Source organism: Staurois parvus, unplaced genomic scaffold (genome assembly GCF_062004578.1).
Source record: "Staurois parvus isolate SC_StPar_1 unplaced genomic scaffold, SC_StPar_1.0 ptg000550l, whole genome shotgun sequence".
NCBI lineage: Eukaryota > Metazoa > Chordata > Amphibia > Anura > Ranidae > Staurois > Staurois parvus.
Genome location: NW_028318346.1, coordinates 520,645 through 540,269, shown reverse-complemented (window position 1 = coordinate 540,269; position 19,625 = coordinate 520,645). Strand labels below are relative to the sequence as shown.

At 42.1% G+C, this 19,625-nt stretch overlaps 1 long non-coding RNA gene across 4 annotated transcripts in view; it reads right to left on the bottom strand.

Annotated features, from left to right (window-relative positions):
* LOC149451045 (uncharacterized) overlaps positions 1 to 19,625 on the bottom strand; it is a 92,745-nt gene that overhangs the window by 53,922 nt on the left and 19,198 nt on the right. For 2 of the 4 annotated variants that reach the window (XR_016315164.1, XR_016315161.1), the window contains exon 2: positions 9,173 to 9,273. This is a non-coding gene — a long non-coding RNA (uncharacterized LOC149451045). Of the gene's footprint in view, positions 1 to 9,172; positions 9,274 to 10,177; positions 10,404 to 15,453; positions 15,666 to 19,625 lie in introns of all 4 variants that reach the window. The other 2 variants (XR_016315163.1, XR_016315162.1) reach the window with 2 other exon arrangements.

Sequence of the window (19,625 nt, the reverse complement as noted above, 5' to 3'; positions counted from 1 at the left end):
TGTTAGCGTCAGTTATCACCCCTCCCAGATAGCGTCAGATTGCCCGATAGTACACCAGTAATAACATTTAACCCCTTGATTGCCAGGAACACACTCAATTGCACACTAAACCTCCTTTGCTAGTATAGTGTCTGAACGGATCAATATCTTTGATCAGATCAGCGCTATACCAGCGTTCACATTAGAATAGCATCCCCAAAAACGCAGCGTTAGAGGGATCAGCCCCGACACCTGCCAGGACCTGCGTTTAGCCTCTCTGCTCCCCTTCTCCACCAGTAAGTGCAGTGTCATTAGACAACTGTCACTTGATACATTACACACAAAACCGCAGTGTTCACAGAATCAGGCCTGATCTCTGTTAGCACTTGTTGGTAAATTTTTTGTAGCGGTTCAAGCAGTCTCTGACAGCCAGGCGCTCTAGGTACCTATAAATTTAGTGGCCAAAATGTCCAACCAAAGGTACACTAGTGAAAAGGCCTACAGGATTCTGAGCATGTCAGGTGAGAGCGAAGGGGAAGATTCACTGACAGAATCCGCCTCAGAGTGCCAGTACTAGTGCTGCGCTACCTTCTGGTGAACTGGCGAGCACCAGCGGCCTAGTACGTCCTGGGCTTATACATACCCGCACTGCAGTATTACTTGGTGACGTGTCGGGTCCCATAACCGCAGTAAAAGCTGGTGCGGTGGCGAGCACAAGTAGTGTCCCGCGGCCACCAAGAATTCGCACACAGGCCCGTAGAGCCCCTAGTATCCTTCCGGAAAAATAGTTTTTTTTTGTTGTCACATTTGTTATTGTTCTACTTTTACTGTTTTATTGTTAACCATTACTGTTTTCTTTGCAGGAATGCTTTCAGCTGCAGCACTGACCTGTTTATTCTGACAGCAACAGGAACTTGCTCTCAGAATATACATAAATCAGTGTGGGCAGCGCTGTTGGATGAGATTTTTCATCCGCAGTTTAAAAATTGAACATATATGCCGAAACATGGGGGCCTGGGGTGGCCAGTGGATGGATGGCCCCTATGCTTCGGCATATATCTTTTATAATATTTATTGGCACATTTCATGTGTGCCCACCATTAGAAGTGGGTGGATGCAGGGAGGTATTCTAATGGTGGGCACACCACACACTTTTTCTGGCAGAGATTTCTTCTCTTTTTTTCTATTCAGCCCACAGGCTGCATAACAAAAAAAAAAAAAAAGAAAAGAACATAGCATATACACCCAACAAGGACCAGCAACGTACTGGTACATCACTGGATTTTGAATGGTTATACCAGGGTGATGCATGCAGCTGCAGGCATCATCCTGGTATCGTTTTTGTCAGCTGGCGATCGGCTTTCATGTAAAAGCAATCCTAGTGGCTAATTAGCTGCAGGATTGCTTTTACAAGCAGCGGGAGAAAATGCCCCCTCCCTCGCTGCCTTCCACGGCCTTTTCGGGCAGTCCCGTGCCCCCAGATTTCCCAAAAAAGAATATATGACAATGCCCATTGAAGTTATAGGGGATATTTGAATTCCCTGTGATAGTATTCAAAGTGATCAAAAAAAAAAAAAAATGAAAGGGACAGTGTAAAAATAATTAAATAAATCAAAATAACAAAAAAAAAAATACCCTTGCCCCCCCTCACACGCGCACACCTGCGTTCGTGAGCGTTGACCTTGTGCCAGTATGGAAACAGCGGCTGCACCATGCATGTGAGGTATCGCCACAAACGTCGGATCAATGGCAGTAATTCTAGCACTAGACCTCCTCTGTAAATCTAAAATGGGAGCTTGTAAAGGCTTTTAAAGCGCTGTCTATAGATATTAAAAATGTATGCAGTTTGTCGCCACTGTGCGGGGCATGCGCAGTTTTAAAACACGTCATGTTTGGTATCTATTTACTCAGCATAGCATCATCTTTTATATCTTACCAAATAATTGGCCAATATATTTTGTTTTTGCGCATTAAAATTAAAAAAAGTGTATTATTTAAAATAAAATTGCGTTTGAAAATTCGCTGTGTGAGTATTATGTGAAATAAAAAATTGAAGCACCCACCATTTTATTCACTAGGTTGTCTGCTTTTGAAAAATATATAATGTTTGGGAGTTCAAATTAATTTCATAGCAAAAATACTGATTTTTTTCAGGTGAACAAAAAGTGGCAGAAAAGGCTTGGTCTTCAGGTGGTTAGAAGAGTGAGTGATGTGTGGCATAAACTTCAAATGCAGGGCATAAAATGCCCCCACCCCCCAAAATGACCCCTTTTTGTTAAGTAAACACCCCAAACTATTTGCTGAGAGGCATGTTGAATCAATAGAAGAATTTATTTTTTTACCACAAGTTTTTGGAAAATGACAAAAAAATAAATACATTTTATTACACATAATTGCCATTTTAATAATTTATTGCTCACACATGCCATAGGTATATGTGGAATTACTCCCCAAAATACATTCTGCTACTTGTCCCGAGCATGGGGGTACCACATGTGAGATATTTGTTGGTAGTCTAGTCAAGTACAGGACCCCAAAATCCAATAAGCACCTTCAGGCTTTTAAAGGGCTTCATTTCCTCATTACACTTCCTGACTACTTATCACAGTGTTGGAGGCCCTGAAATGCCAGAATAGAACCAAACCCCCCAAATGACTCATTTTTGCAAAGTAGACACCCCAAAGAATTTGATAAGAAACATGGTGAATCATTTTGCAGATCTCGTTTGTTGCCACAAGTTTTTGGAAAATAAAGAAAGAAAACAAAAACATATTTTTTCTTTTCTTTTTTTATATTTCAAAACCTTGTGAGAAAAAATTAGATCTGCAAAATACTCACCATGCCTCTTTTTAAATTCTTGGAGTGTCTACTTTCCAAAAAGGGGTCATTTGGGGGGGGTGGGTGGGGGGGTTGGTGCTATCCTGGCATTTCAGGGCCTCCAAAACTGTGATAGGTAGTGAGGAAGTGAAATGAAGAAGTTACACACCTTCAGGCTTTCAAAGTGGTCATTGGATTTCAGGCTCCTGTATGTGGCTAGGCTCCCAAAAAGTCTCACACATGTGGAATCCCCATACTCAGTAGAAGTAGCAGAATGTATTTTGGGGTGTAATTCAACATATACCCATGGCTTTTGTGAGCAATATATCATTTAAGAGACAACTTTGTAGAAAAAAAAACAGTTTTTGTCACAAAAACTTGTGGGAAAAAAAAATTTCCATTGACTCATATGCCTCTCAGCAGATAGCTTAGGGTGTCTAATTTCCGAAAAGGGGTCATTTGGGGGTGTTGGACTATCCTGGTATTTTAGCACCTCAAGAAATGTGATAGGCAGTCAGAAAGTAAAAACTGTGTAAATTTCAAATTATCTATACCATAGTTTGTAGATGCTATAACTTTCACACAAAGCAATCAATATACACTTATTGGGATTTTTTTTTACCAAAAACATGTAGCAGAATATATTTTGGCCCAAATTTATGATGAAATTTTAGTTTTTTGGATATTTTTTGACAGAAAAGAGAAAATACTGTGGTTTTTTTTCACGTTTTATTTTTTATAGCGCAAAAAATAAAAAGCGCACAGGTGATCAAATACCACTGAAAGAAAGCTCTATTCGTGTGAAAGAAAGGACATACATTTTGTTTGGGCACAGCTTTGCATAACCACGCAATTGTCAGTTAAACTAGTGCAGCGCTGTATAGCAAAAAATTGCATAAATTACAGTATCTATACCATAGTTTGTAGACACTATAACTTTCACACAAAGCAATCAATATATACTTATTGGGATTTTTTTTTTACCAAAGACATTTAGCAGAATACAGATTGGCCTAAATTTTTTGACTAACTTTGAGTTTACGATATATTTTTTATAGCTGAAAGTAGAAAATATCATTTTTTTTTTCAAAATTTTTTTGTTTATAGAGCAAAAATACCACCGAAAGAAAGCTCTATTTGTGTGAAAAAAAGGATGTACATTTCATTTGGGTGCAGCATTGCATAACCGCGCAATTATCAGTTGAAGCAGTGCAACGCCAAAAAGCAAAAAAAAGGCCTGGTCAGGAAGGGGGGTAAATCCTCAGGAGGGCAAGTGTTGAAAAAAAAAATTACACTGGTATTGTTTTTATTATTATTATTATTATTATTATTATTAATAATAATAATACATATTTTCGCTGTTTTCTGCTTGTAGAAGTTATAGTAGTTGATGTTTTGAGAAAAAAAAAATTATTATACTGGTATACTTTATATTCATATTTATTTCAAAGCATCAACTACTATAAATACTACAATCAGAAAACAGCTAAAACATCTAATAACAATAATAATTTATACTGTACATATCCGTCACCTAAGAAGTCTATTATAACTGCCTTGACTCCTATATATTGCCCTCTATAATACCAGTTTGTAAATCTCCACCTGAGAGCAACACATTACTGGTTACTTTTTACTTTACACAACCCCATTTATACATATCACACGATATCCAGCTATTCTGTTTTCTCTAATAAAAAGAAGGGAGAAACAAGAAAACGGAAAGAGAAAAAGAAATTGAGGCATACTTTGACTCTAATGTAGACTTTGCCACCATTATTCAATGTTCTATACAACATTCTCCATATATTGTGCTGTTTATTCCACCGTTCAAAAAGTCCTCTTTTTTAAGGAGCTACATTCACTGTAATGGGCCGAGCTCAATTCTTTGTTCAGTAATTTAGTATTAACATTACATGCTATTTATGTCACTTTCCAGATCTTTTAACAAACCCTAACATACCTTCAGGTAAAGTAACTTACTATTTAGAGGTACATTGTCACTTACTTAGAAATTAATCCGAAACTAAAGGTAACTATTACACACATTATCTAGTCAAATAATAGTATATACAATAACATACAACTACATGAGGAAAACTATTTTCTAACACCTAAGCCACACTTTACACATTGTGGTATTTCCAGTTCCGGTTATTACACGGGATGTCATTAATAGACATATATATCTATTCTGTATACATAAATGAGGTGAAAAATAGAAGCTCTTGTTGCCCCTTTGAAAAGCCTTGCACAGTGAATTACTTTTCAGAGGGCAGAAGTGAAAGCTATCCTTTCACTTCCTGCTGAGTCTACAGGACAGGAAGTGAAGGGAAACCTTCCTAATGACAGCACTGATAAAACGAAAATTACAACTGTTCTTTACTTAAGGGCTTGTAGCACTCTGAAGAGTGGTGGATCGCTTTTCAGAGTATATTTTACAGGCGACAGGGGCAGGCATCCTCATGGCCTGTTTTAACTCCTAAAAAGTCTGCACCACCACGCTGCAACCGTGTACATTGCACACGGTTGCAGCTTGGACCTATTCACTTGAATGAGTCACATTAGGCGGATTTTACTGGTAAATAACCCATGCCTTTGCAAAGCGTTGTGAGGTGACTTGCTTTTCAGAGGGTGGTAGAGCAGTGGCTGCCAGACATTCAGCAGGTGATATTGCCAGCAACTAAACCCCCCTTTATTGCCAGTCAAATGGAAGTGATTGAGTTGTGGCATGGGCCCGTTTACCTGAATGGGTTGCATGTGGCGTGTCAGCCACCTGTTTTTACCTCCTGTGGCAGCCGTGTGTGTGAAGCCATAAAGTCTGGAAAAGGTGCAGTTCTAAAATTGAAAAATTACCCTCCGGGCTGGTTTATACCAGAATGTGTTGGGGGAAAGGAGAGTTCTTCGCGTTCAAAACGCTACGCCTTTGAGAGCTGCTGTGGGTGTCAATATATTCTTAAGCAAATATATTGCTACAGGGCGGCACAGGTGTGCAAAATCACGTATATATACATGATATTGCAGTTCCGGGTAGGAGACGCACGTGCGCCCTACCCACGCAGCCATTCACGGCCTCGGCTGTCAATCGTTGGGTCCGGGCCAGGCAGTTCTCGCCGGTATCCAGTGATCACTGAGTATCTCCGACAGTGGAGAGACCTGTGTATAAACAACACAGTTCTCTCCCGTCAGCTGCTGCACACTGCTTTGTACGGCTCTGCATAGCAAAGCCATACAAAGCAGCGTGCTTACAATGAAACACACACAGCCCACACAGTAAAACAGCACACAGTTAGCCCTTTGATTGCCCCACGTTAACCCCTTCCTGCCTACCAGTGCCAATAGTACAGTGTCAGTGCTTTTGTGTTAGCACTGATCACTGTATTGGTGTCACTGGGGATGTCAGTGTCAGAATGCCCTCCGCAGTCCCGCTATAAGTCGCTGATCGCTGCCAGTACTAGTAAAAAAAAATTACGTAAACCAATTAATTTACACGTAGTGGGATTTTGTTTAACAAAGACATGTAGCAGAATACAATCATAAAAAGAGGAAGTGAGCGCTAAAAGCAAAAAAGCAGCCAAAGCACAAAAAGGATACCAAATAACCTCTCAAGACTTAAATATATATAAGGTGCGGCGCTAAACAGTTCAACCAATAATGAATGCTCAATATATAAAAAATGCCAAGATTAATAAAACCATAAAAATCATCATAAGAATAAAGTGACTTGTGACAAAGTGCCAAACATTCATATGTATTCAGTGACTTTCGTAATCTCATATAGTCCGTCAGTGTTAGAGTGACCAGTAGTGTTAATATAGAGTAATTGTCCCAATTAAGAGTATGGGAGATCAAATTATCTCCAGTAATAGGTGCTCCATCCAGACTGTGGTGAAATGACTGGTATTATGTAAAGGCTGCGCACTCACCAGATGCACAGTTAATCTGCGCATTTAGAGACAATATTCTCTTATGGATACACTGAAGGCTCCTGTATGGATGGATCTGGTCTGGTCAGGTATTCCCCTCACCGATCTCTCCTTCTGGCAATATGGCTCAGTCTCCCCTTACATACAGCTCTGTGGGTTGTTGATAGCTGCACCTCCACCATGAGGATGGCGATAGATACGGAGTCCTCCCCAACAGCCACGATCAATTCTTCCTTCCTACCAGTCGGAGAGTGCAGGGCTGCTGTGACGGACTATATGAGGTCACCAAAGTCACTGAATACATCGGAATTTTTGGCACTTTGTCACAAGTCACTTTATTCTTATGATGATTTTTATGGTTTTATTAATCTTGGCATATTTTATATAATGAGCTTTCAGTATTGGTTGAACTGTTTAGCTCCGCACCTTATATATATTTATGTAGCAGAATACATTTTGGCCTAAATTATGACGAAATTTGATATTTTACATTTTTTACTGGACATGTTTAATAGCAAAATGTTAAAAATATTTTTTCCCCAAAATTGTTGGTCTTTTTATGTTTATAGCGCGCAAAATAAAAAATGCAGAAGCGATCAAATACCACCAAAAGAAAGCTCTACTTGTTGGGGGAAAAAAAGGATGTAAATTTCGTTTGCGTTCAGCGTTGCATGACAGCGCCATTGCCAGTTAAGCTGGGGGGGGGGGGGGTTGTTTGATGCATTTTTCTTACCACACCACACATGCACCAAAAATGCAGCAAGCACAACTTTTAACAATGCAAAGGACCCCCAACTGACCACTGTGAAGAGTTCCATAGGATTTATTGGTTATGCAGTTTGTTTTTTTTTATGCAAAAATGGAAGGAAAACAAATCAGTGTGAAAGCAACCTAAGCAGTGCAAGCTCTGTGACCAGACGTGGGGGCTGCGGTGAAAGTGGCCTTGAGCTAGAGGGAAGAATAATTGGTGGTATCGCACTAGGCATGCATTATTGTGTGGGAAGCCATTTATTTTTAATTACCGTGTGTTGCATGTGGTGCTCCCCTAAAAAAGCTACAGGGATGGTTTCTTCTGTGTTAGGGCTGCCTTAGGGCCCATTTAAACTGTAGCGTGTATCCAGCTTTCTTGCAGTTTGGTTTGTATTGGAAATTACGACATGCCCTTTTTTCAGTTTTTAGTGTTTTCAGAGGGCCATAGAAGGCAATGGTAATGCATCAAAATGCATAAAATGTGTTCGGATACAGTTGCAGCAAGTATCGACAAACCTTGGTCAATGCTGCTCGGGTCCTCTCACACAGGCTTCGTCAGCCCCATTCAGTCTGTGTCAGTTTTGTGACATCCGTGCCCATTCAGTCTCTGTCCGCACTTTGACAGCAGACATCTCTGGACCCGTGATGGCTCTATGGGCAGCTGGAAGTGGATTTGTGTCCGTTTACATCAGACTAACTCTGATAAGTCACATTTAGATGCAGAAAAACTGCAAAGGACAAAGCCTGTTCTGTTTTATTCAGAACCTGAATGGACTCAGGCGTAGACAGATGTAAATGGCCACGTCCGTTTACATTCACCTGACCATAAAGCTACATGGAGCTTTTGATCAGGTCCGCCTGAAAACTGATCAATGAAGCTTTCTGGAAAGTCTGTGGAAAAAGGGGCTTTTACCCCCATCCACTTCAAGTTCCAGAAATTTCCAGGAACAGCAGGAAACACAGGCTGACCCATGATAATGCACCCAACACTGCGAAAAAAAATAAAGTAGCTCTGCCCACATGCATAGATCTAAATAGGTCCTCCACGCAACCTGCGTTAAAACGGTGCACAGGTTTGAAGCCGGCCTGGAGCCCAGTAAAACAAAAAGTAAGAGGTCATTTGTGCACTGGGGACAAAAAAAAACCCTCCTCCATTTTCTAGTTGCAGAACACCCCAATTATGTTTGGTTTGAGTTAAAAGCTGTCAAATTTACTTTGTACGTGGTACCTACCAGACTTGCTGCTTATGTCGCAGGCACCTCCCCTAATGTGGGTAAAGGGACGCAGAACACCACATTTTGGAGGACATGCCCAAAGGTCAAAGGTTTGGGATTTGTGTATACAATTTTGTTTTCTTTGATCCTTGTCAATTTTAAGAAGTCCCCATTACAGGCCCTACTTAACCAACCAATAGAGGAGGCACCAAAGCATTCCAAAATATTGGTCTTGTTTACATTCCTAGCGGCCAGAATAGCAGTCACCAGGTCCTGGATGTCTTTTGTCCATCCTCTTTTCAGTAATGAACGCTAAAATGTCATGGCAAATGGTGCATAAAAAGCTATCTGCCACATTGAATGATAAACTACATTTATTCAAAAGATCATGGGACCCTTGGATAAGTTATATTTCAGCAGACAGACAATCAGCCAAGTTCCAACAAAGGGCAGGGGAGATGGACACGGAACAAAACTCTAGATTACCCGCATGTCCTGATATTCTTCTTCTAGCTTTCTCTCTCTTCTCTTCCTTTTCTTTCTCTATTCGACCTTCCTTCTGCATTTACCTGGGTTATCATATGCACCTGATTAAAGAAACATGTTCATTAGAGTATATCATTTTGGTGAGCATTCAACCTGCGTAAAAAGTGTACGGCACAGCTATTGATATGAGAAATATCAAACCAGACCTCAGTACAAAAAATGATGTTGTACACGAAAATACCTTTTGCACTTAAAGGGTAACTCCACTTTCATGGGTATTGTACACATAGCACGTGTACACATTGTACGCATAGCATGTACAATGCCGATCAATGTCATATTGTAATTGAGTGTTATTAAAAATTACCTTACCTTTCAATCTGCAGCGTTGTAGATTTCTGTAAAATGCAAAACAATACAACTACCTGGAGGCGTTCTGTACACAGATGGTGTACAGAACATCCCCCAGAAATGTCATTTCCTGCTTGTGTGATTGGCTCACTGATTTTCCCAGGAATCGGCACTAAGATACAAGTCATATTTTTGGCATCCCCTGGTTTTATTCTCAACAACAGTGAAGTTACTCTTTAAATTACCTACTGATAAAGTCTTGGGTGCTATGTTCGTATCATTTGTACATTTAATTGCCAATAAAAATCTGGAAACAGAAAAGCTGTCAAGCTGAGGGAGCATGGGCACAAAGGTCCTCTGGTTGTGAGAGGGTAAAGAAAAGTAATAAAATGAAATGATTAGTCTTAATTTTCCAGCCAATCATTTCCCAGCAATATTTAGTGATACAAAAGTAGAATAATTATGAAACGGTTACACAATCATTAGTCAGCTTTCACATAATAAGGAACAAAAAGAGGTTTCCAACCTAAAATCAGCGTAATGCTGGCAGTCAGTCTTTAGCTCACAGCAGCAGCAAAAAAACAAACAAAAAAAGAAGAGCTAAAAAAATGTATCTGCTTTTCTACACATTTTAGATTTGGAAAAAATCCTTACAAAGCTGAAAGCCGAATATTGGTAAACAGAATACTCCCCAGCTGTGTGCGTCCATTAACCACTTGCCCTCCAGAGGATTTACCCCCCCCCCGACCAGGCCATTTATTGTGCTACGGCGCTGCGTTACTTTAACTGACAATTGCGCAGTCATGAAATTTACGTCCTTTTTCCCCACGAATAGCTTTCTTTCGGTGGTATTTGATTGCCTGTGCGGTTATTTTTTGCGCTATAAAAAAAAGACCGAAAAGTTTGAGAAAAACAAAAACTATATTTTTTTATTTTTGCTATTAAACACGTTCAGTAAATAAAATGTAAAAATCAAAATTTCGTCATAAATTTAGGCCAAAATGTATTCTGCTACATGTCTTTGCTAGAAAAAAATCCCCATATATGTAAATTAATTGGTTTACGTTAAAGTTATAGCGTTCACAAATGGCGGTATATATACGGGCATTTATTTATTTTACTAGAAATGGCAGCGATCAGCGACTTATAACGGGACTGTGGCGGGCATTCTGACACTGGGGGGAACAGACTTGGTGTCACTGACATCCCCAGTGACTCCAATACAGTGAGCAGTGCTAATAAAAAGCACTGACACTGTACTAATGGCACTGGGCAGGAAGGGGTTAACACGTGAGGCGATCAAAGGGTTAGCTGTGTGCTGTTTTTAGAATGGGCTGTGTGTGCTCTTCACTGTAAGCACACTGTTTTGCATGGCTGTGCGCACAGCCATGCAAAGTAGTGTGCACGAGCTGACAGGGAGGAGAACTGTTTTGTTTACAAACAGTTCTCTCCCCCCGTCCGAGATGCTTGGCAATCACTGGGCACCGGTGAGTACTCATCGGCCGGAACCTGGTGATTTACAGCCACGAATGGCGGTGCGGGTAGGGCGCCCGTGCGCTCCCTACCCGGAAATGCAAAATCATGTATATACCAGTGATATTGCGCACCCCTGTTGCCGTGCAGCAGTATATCTGCTATAGGGTGGCGGGAATGCGGTTAAAGCAAATCTGTCAGCTATTTTAAAGGATACGTTCACCTTTTCATCTTTAAAAAAAAAAAAAAAATGTACTTTCATACATGCGAATGTAAACGCACGTGTCGGGGAACCTACGCGTGAAATAGCCGATTGCGATACAAAGGTTACATATCGCCGCACAAGCCGGAGTGACAGCAATGATTCTAGCACAAGTCCTCCTCCGTAACACTAAACTGATGAGCTGTAGGGGCCTTTGAAGCGTCGCCTACAGAAAATATAGGATACTGAAGTTTGTCGCCATTTCACGGGCGCACACAAATTTATGGTTTGACATGTTGGGTATTTATTTACTCGGTGCAACCTCGTCTTTTATATTTTACCAAAAACTTGGGCAATTTATTGCATTTGCTTGCCCTAAAATTTTGAATTTTAGACCTTTTTGGTATTATCATTTTTAGAGTGGAACACGTAACAATGTTCCGGCTCCTGCAGCAGCTTAGTGTGTGATAGCAGTACGAGGAGAAGTTCCCTGTACCAGCTATGTCATTTTTAAAAGAGCGTGGCCATGTGGGTGGAGCCTCGCATGGCCACATCATTCATTCATAGAGTTCTGTGAATTAATCAACTGCAAGTACTGACATCCTTTGTGGATGTCGGCTTGTAGTTCTCAATGAACCACCATGGCACTGCTGAGCGCTCTGGTAGTTCATCGATTTAGCCTGTCAGTGTGAAACGGTCTGCCTGTATGATGTACAGCTTACACTGACAGTCTGCAGGAGTCCTGCATTACACCTGCGATCTGTTGATCACTGCTGCAATGCTTTCCAGGGGAAAAAAACAGTAAATGTATTTTTTTTACCTGCAAAAAATGTGTATTTATTTATTTTTAAAGGTGGATTTATCCGTTAATGGAACGGACACCAGAGCTTGATTTGGCTGCTCAGCATGTGATTGTACGGAGCACCCAAGTGCTTCCTTGTGAGAAGAACCTGAAAGAGTAAAGGTTTTATTTCCTCATCGGGCCCGGTGCCTCATTTACTCGCTCAGTAGATGCGCTTCGGCTGAGCATTAAAAGAGCCCGACACTTCTCTTTCCTGACGAACACCCAATCTGTGCTCATCACACTGCAAGGTCTCTCCCCTCCTCGAGAAGAAGATAAAAAGCGCAATGTTTTATTTAGTTCACCATAAAGCCCCTTTCGTTTTTAAAAGCCCCAGACCTTCCGAAAAGCACCTCAGATTTAAATATGCTTTTAGTTCAAATTATTTTTTTTTGATTAGGAGAAGTAGATTGTCATGTGGGACAAGTAGACTGGGACCGTGTCTATGGGCAAGAAGTTTTTAAAAAAAGTTTCCACACCCCTGCACACTACTTGCTGCTCTTATTCTCACCTTCCAAAGCCTGTTAATGTGATACTAGAAAAACACAAACAGCACATACAGTAAGACAGCACAGTTAACCCCTTCCTGCTCAGTGTCATTAGTACAGTGTCAGTGCGTTTTATTAGCACCGATCACTGTATTAGTGTCATTGGGGATATCAGTGACACCAAGCACAGTTTGCCCCGCAGTGTCAGACTGCCCGCCACAGTCCTGCAAATTTGCTGATCACCACCATTACTAGTATAAAAAAATTAAAATTTCAGTATCTATACTGCTATTTGAAGACGCTATAACTTTCACATGAGCCAATGAATTTACATGTATTGGGTGTTTTTTTTTTTGTTTTTTTTTTTAGCAAAGACAATTATTTTTTACTAGACATGTTTAATAGCAAAAAGTAAAAAATATATAGGTATTTTTCAAAATTGTCGTTCTTTTTTGTTCATAGGTCAAAAGATAAAAAACGTGAAGGAGATCAAAAACTACCGAAAGAAAGCTTTATTTGTGAGGGAAAAAAAAAAGAAGTAAATTTCATTTGGGTGCACCGTTGCATGACCGCACAATTGTCAGATAAAGTAACGCAGGGTCGTATCGCAAAAAATGGCCTGGTCTGGAAGGGGGGTAAATCCTCTGGAGGGCAAGTTGTTAAAGTAGAACTATAGGCAAAACTCTTTTTACCTGAGCCCCATCTGGATCCAGCGATGTGCAAGACAGCCTCGACTGGCCCAGTTCTCTTCCTCCTCAATGGCTGACACAGCAGTGGGAGCCATAGGCTCCCGCTACTGTATATAACAGCCAATAAGGAGAGAGCAGGGGGAGAGGCCGAGCCACGGCTGTGTGTAAATGGACACACAGAGAAGCAGCTCAGGAGACCCCATAGCAAGCTGCTTGCTATGGGGGCACTTGGCAGGAGGGAGGGGCCAGCAGTGCCAGTGAGGGACCTGAGAAGAGGAGGATCGGGGCTGCTCTGTGAAAAAAAACCACCATGTTTGTTATTTTAAAAAATTAAAAATCTTCCTTTACAATCACTTTAACCACTTGCCCTCCAGAAGATTTACCCCGTCCTGACCAGCCCATTTTTTACAATATGGCACTGCATTATTTTAACTGACAATTGCGTGGTCATGCAACGCTGCACTCAAATGAAATATATGTCCTTTTTTCCACACAAATGGAGCTTTCTTTCGGTGGTATTTGATCGCCTCTGCGGTTTTTATTTCTTATGCTATAAAAAAAAAATTCCAATTTTGACTTTTTGCTATTAAACATGTCCAGTAAAAAAATCTTTTTTAAAAATCAAATTCCGTCATAAATTAGGGCCAAAATGTATCGTGCTGCTAAAAAAAATCCCAATACATGTAAATTAATTGGTTTACTTTTACGTTATAGTGTCTACAAATGGCGGTACATATACTGGAATTTTTTTCTAATACTAGTAATGGCGGCGATCAGCAACTGAAAGCAGGACTGCGGGGGGCATTCTGACACTGGGGGGTATGTTGGGACGACTGACTGACTGCCACTGACACAAATACAGCGATCAGTGCTAACTCCCTTCTCACTGGCCTGCCTCACCACAGGCTATCCCCACTTCAGTCGATCCTGAATACAGCGGCCAGACTCATTCACCTTACCAACCGCTCCATTTCCGCCACCCCCCTCTGCCAATCCCTCCACTGGCTTCCGATTGCCCAACGGATCAACTTCAAACTGCTAACACTGACGTACAAAGCTGTCCATAACACTGCCCCAAACTACATCACCGATCTGATATCCAAATACCACCCAAAACCCACTCTCTGCTCTTCACAAGACCTCCTACTCTCTAGTTCCCTGATCTCCTCCTCCCATGCCCGCCTCCAGGACTTCTCCAGGGCATCACCCATCCTCTGGAACTCCCTACCCCAATCCATCAGACTATCACCCACTCTCCTCTCCTTTAGGCGCACCCTAAAAACCCAACTCTTCAAGGAAGCCTACCCCACCCTCTGCTAACTGCAGATCTCCTCCACTCTTCCTACCACTCCATCCCCCACAGCTTTTCCTCCCGTACCACTATCCCCTCCCTCCTAGATTGTAAGCTCCAAGGAGCAAGGCCCTCGTACCCCTCGTGAATCGCACTGTATTGTTATTGTACTGTCTCATGTATTGTCTCCCAATGTAATGTACAGAGCTGAGCTAACTGTTGGCGCTATATAAATACTGTATAATAAAAAGCACTGACACTGTACTAATGGCACTTGGCAGGAAGGGGTTAACGTGGGGCGATCAAAGGGTTAACTGTGTGCTGTTTCACTGTGTGTGTGCTTTACACTGTAAGCACACTGCTTTGTATGGCTCTGCTATGCAGAGCCATACAAAGCAGTGAGCAGGAGCTGACAGGGGAGGGATCTGTGTTGTTCACATACAGGTCTCTACCCCGTCCATGTGCCGGCGGGGAATCATTGGCTGGGACCGGGGGATTTACAGCAGAGGCTGCGTGCGCCCCCTACCCGCAAATTCAAAATCACGCATATAAATACACGTGATTTTGCGCACCCTTTCCACCCTGTAGCAGTATTTCTGCTATAGGGTGCTGGGACCACGGTTAAACACTACAGCTAAATATTTCAGGAAATTTCTTTTATTGGACCCTTTCCCCGGGACAAACGTTGCAAGCTGCAATTTCTACCAAACTGCTTTGTTTGAGACATGCCAACTTTGGAAAACACCGGTGCTAAAACTAATGAATGGCAGCTAGTCTGCAAAGGACTTGCACCATTGGGACGGTCAGTCCTCTTGCAGTAATGGAAACAGATCTTGCTAATTGGACCATAGCATACCGATTGTCTCACAAGAGATCTTAAAAGGTACAAACTAAGAGGGATTTTGTAATGTAAATAAAGTTTCATGTCTTGGCTTCTAAAACTTACCTATAAGCTCGGCAATGCCTGTATGCATATCAAAGAATGGATCGGTAACCAAAGGAGCCCGGTTCTGGCTGCAGGACTTGCTGATGGTCTCACACAGCAGTAGGTTCTACGATCCATCCTTGTCAGGGTATCCAGGTAGATTCCAGCTCACATCCATCACAATCTGGTCTGGGAGGAACTAAGTCCACAACTGCTGAACCCAGTCATCCTCCCTGCCACAGAAAAATAAAAGCTTCATAAAAACCACAGCAGACTGGCATTCTCTTGCTCAAAGCTGTAAGTAAACCCGCACTTTTCCCTTTGAAGAGGAAAGCAATGGGCGTGCCTTCCCAAGTAGCAGGCAATCTTTATTGCCCACTGTGTGTGTTCAGTCATCAGCTACAATGACTCTGCTCAGAGCTTACACAGGGGTGAGGACACCCCCCCAACCCCCTAATGTGAAAACTCTGGAGAAGGATATTTACCTGGAAAAGTGAAATGGATCCCCTCCGATATTATTTCCCCATTCCACAAACCACACAAGGCTTTGCCATAGTGTGAGGATGAGAGCACCTTAACACAGCGTTCCCACTCCAGACTGGACGGGACCATGTTGTAGATCTGGTTCTGTTAATGTTCTGTCCAGTTTCATTGTAATGCTGCCTAAAGCCATACCTACGAACGGTTCAGTGCTGCACAGACAGCTGCACAATAAAAACGCACAACACACTGACTAAAGGAGTAAAAACAAAAATGTCATATATTACAGTGTACCAATCCTTGGATGTGATGCATGCAGTAGATTTGGTGATCCTGCCAGTAACTCCCCTCCTGCATTGGAGTGCCCCTACTCTGGATGAAGGAGCACAGGTACACACAAGGAAAGCAGCACTGTCAGTTTGGGGGGAGGGGAGTGTTACATATACTAGCAGATTCTGATACACTAACAATTGAAGCCAAACTTCAGCTCATACTGCCGCTACACAAGCAGTTACAGCAAAAGGAGGGATAAAGGTATTACGTTCATAAATAAAAGCGGACCATTGTAATCACCTCTGTCAGTGGAAAATGGTTTCAACAATGGAATTTCTACATTTGCAGTAGAGCTTGTTTTCTTGAAAAATGTTGCTGGGATTTTTTTAACCACTTGCCTACCAGGCACTTTTACCCCCTTCCTGCCCAGGCCAATTTTCAGCTTTCGGCGCTGTTACACTTTGAATGGCAATTGCCCAGTCATGCAACACTGTACCCATATGAAATTATTATCATTTAACACACACAGAGCTTTCTTTTGGTGGTATTTAAAAGAAAGGAAATATATAAGGAAGTGACAGGCGGGAGGTGGTTCTCTCGTTCTGGGAGGACATCACATGATATCCTCCCACTCTAACTGCACATGGGAGCCCCCCGGGGGGCACACGGCGATCAGTGGTGCGCTGTGTTCCTGGGACACAGCGGATCACCGATCAGAGGAAAGATCCGATGTCGTCGACTCTGTCATGTGATCAGATGTGTCCAATCACAGCTGATCGCATGTAAACAAGGAAATGCCGGTTATCGGCATTCCTCTCCTCACGCTGACAGCTCGTGAGAAGAGGAGAGCCAGTAAGCGGAATTCCTCAGACGGGACATGTACACTGATGATCAGTGCCCCGATGATCAGTGTAGCCCCATCAGTGCCACCTATCAGTGCCCATCAATGCCACATATCAGTGCCTACCAGTGCACATCAATGCCACATATCAGTGCCCATCTGAGCTGCCTTTCAGTGCCACCTATCAATTTCAGTCAGTGCCGCCGAACAGTTCCAGTCAGTGCTATATATGATTGCTGCCTTTCAGTGCCCATGAGTGGTGCCTGTCAATGCCCATCACTGATGCCTGTCAATGCCCATCAGTGCCACCTATCAGTGCCTCCTACTAAGTGCCCATCAGTGCAGCCTCATTAGCGCACATCAGTGAAGGAGAAAAATTACTTATTTACAACATTTTATAACAGAAACTAAGGAAAAACTTTTTTTTTTCCAAAATTTTGTCTTTTTTAGTTTGTTTAGCAAAAAAATAAAAAAAAACAGTGGTGATTAAATACCACCAAAAGACAGCTCTATTTGTCTCAAAAAATGGATATAAATTTCATATTGGATACAAATTAGGTAGCATCTGTGGTCAGTAGGAGGAATGGTGACTCATCATTGGTATAAGTGGGAGGAGTACTGTTCCCCGCCAGTGACCCCGCCCCTTTGTTTCCTTTAGCGGCCAGAATGACAGGTTCTTCTTGGAACTATAGTGAAGGAAAAAAAAGAAGTCGGTAATCACATTTAAAAACCGGCATTGACACATAGCGGCAGCCAGCGAGGGAACCTGAGTGTATACACTACTCCCTCACTGTATACACTGCTCCTCTCCTGCCCCCTCCCCCCTACAAAGAGGACCTGTCACTCATATACTATCACATAGGACTATTGGTCCTCTATGTGATGGCAATAAAATCATAAGTTAAAAAAAATAAACAAAAATACACATTATCCACTTGCCCTCCTGGGGATTTACCCCCCTTCCTGACCAGGCTATTTTTTGTGTTATGGCACTGCGTTACTTTAACTGACAATTGTGCGGTCATGCAATGCTGCACCCAAATTAAATTTACACCCTTTTTTCCCCACAAATAGAACTTTCTTTTGGTGGTATTTGATCCCCTGTGCATTTATTTTTTGCGCGATTAAAAAAAATACACAAAATTTTGAGAAAAAACAATATTTTTGACTTATTGCTATTAAGCATATCCAGTAAAAGAATTTTAGCCATAAATAAATGTATTCTGCTACATGTCTTTGCCAAAAAAAAATCCCAATACGTGTAATTTAATTGGTTCACGTGAAGGTATACCGTTTACAAATGGCAGTATATATATACTGGGATTTTTTTTTAAATTATTATTAGTAAAGGTGATAATCAGTGACTTATAGCGGGACTGCGGCAGGCATTCTGACACCGGGGGGAACTGGCTTCATGTCACTGACATCCCCAGTGACACCAATACAGTGATCAGCCTGCCCCCTACCCGGAACTGCAAAACCACGTATATAGAAGTGATTTTGCACACCCGTGCCACCCTGTAACAGTACCTCTGCTATAGGGTGGACAGGATGCGGTTAAATAGAAATACAAAAAATAAATAAATTTGAGCCTCCCCACACATGCAGACATTTCAGTTTTCGGCCACGTACATTCTGAATTTTCAGTATCGGTTTTAGCACCTGAATTTTAATTTCGGTGCACCACTAATTGTTACCTTTGGGGAGCAGGAACCCGAATTTGACAGGTACCCGCTCCCACTTCTGGTGCGATTGCCTAAGACGATCGGAAGCAGAAGATCTCCTCCTCCCTCCCTCCCCGTAGTCTTCTGGGACACGTGACAGGTCCCAGAAGACTACGGGACCATTCACAAAGTGCAGCGGGCACCCGGCTGTGAAGCCGCAAGCTGTCACAGCCGGCTGACCACACTGATGATGCCGAGGACCAAGGGACAGGTAAGTGTCTGTATTTTAAAAGTCAGCAGATACAGTTTTTGGAGCTGCTGACTTTTATTTTTTTTTTTATTCCACTGGAACTCGGCTTTAAGTGTGTTAGACCCAACGGGAATGAAGGGGTTTAATGTCTGGAGAGTTCCTTCAGGCACACGGGTGAGGTACAGGACAAGGGAAGAGTGTTGTGGAGCTCTTTGTTTATGGATAGAAACACTCCAGGAACAAGTGTGAATATTGCAGCACTTTGATACAAGTTGAGTCCAAATTGCACCCCCTTGCCGGCAATGGAACCGTTCATATCGCAGAGACTCATATTGCAGCGATTATGAATAAGGTCCCTGCACTACTTTTTGCTGATTTCATTGCAACTTGCATAGACTTCTGTTATATGAGGTTGCAATCCGCAATGAAATCGGCAGTGCAAATCGCACTGATATGCGGCTTGGAAATGGCGCTGAAGTAGTGTGATTTCAGTGCCGCACCAGTGTGATCCGGGGCTCACTGGATTGTTGTGCAGCACTTTGACACAATTTGGACATCATTTTTAAAGCAGAATTCTGGGTAAAAATGATTTTTTTCCCCGTTCAGTGGAGCTGTGCAGGTCAGGTAAGTATGAGCTTTGTGCTCACCCCCAGAATAAACAAGCAGCTGATCCATGCAGTGGGGG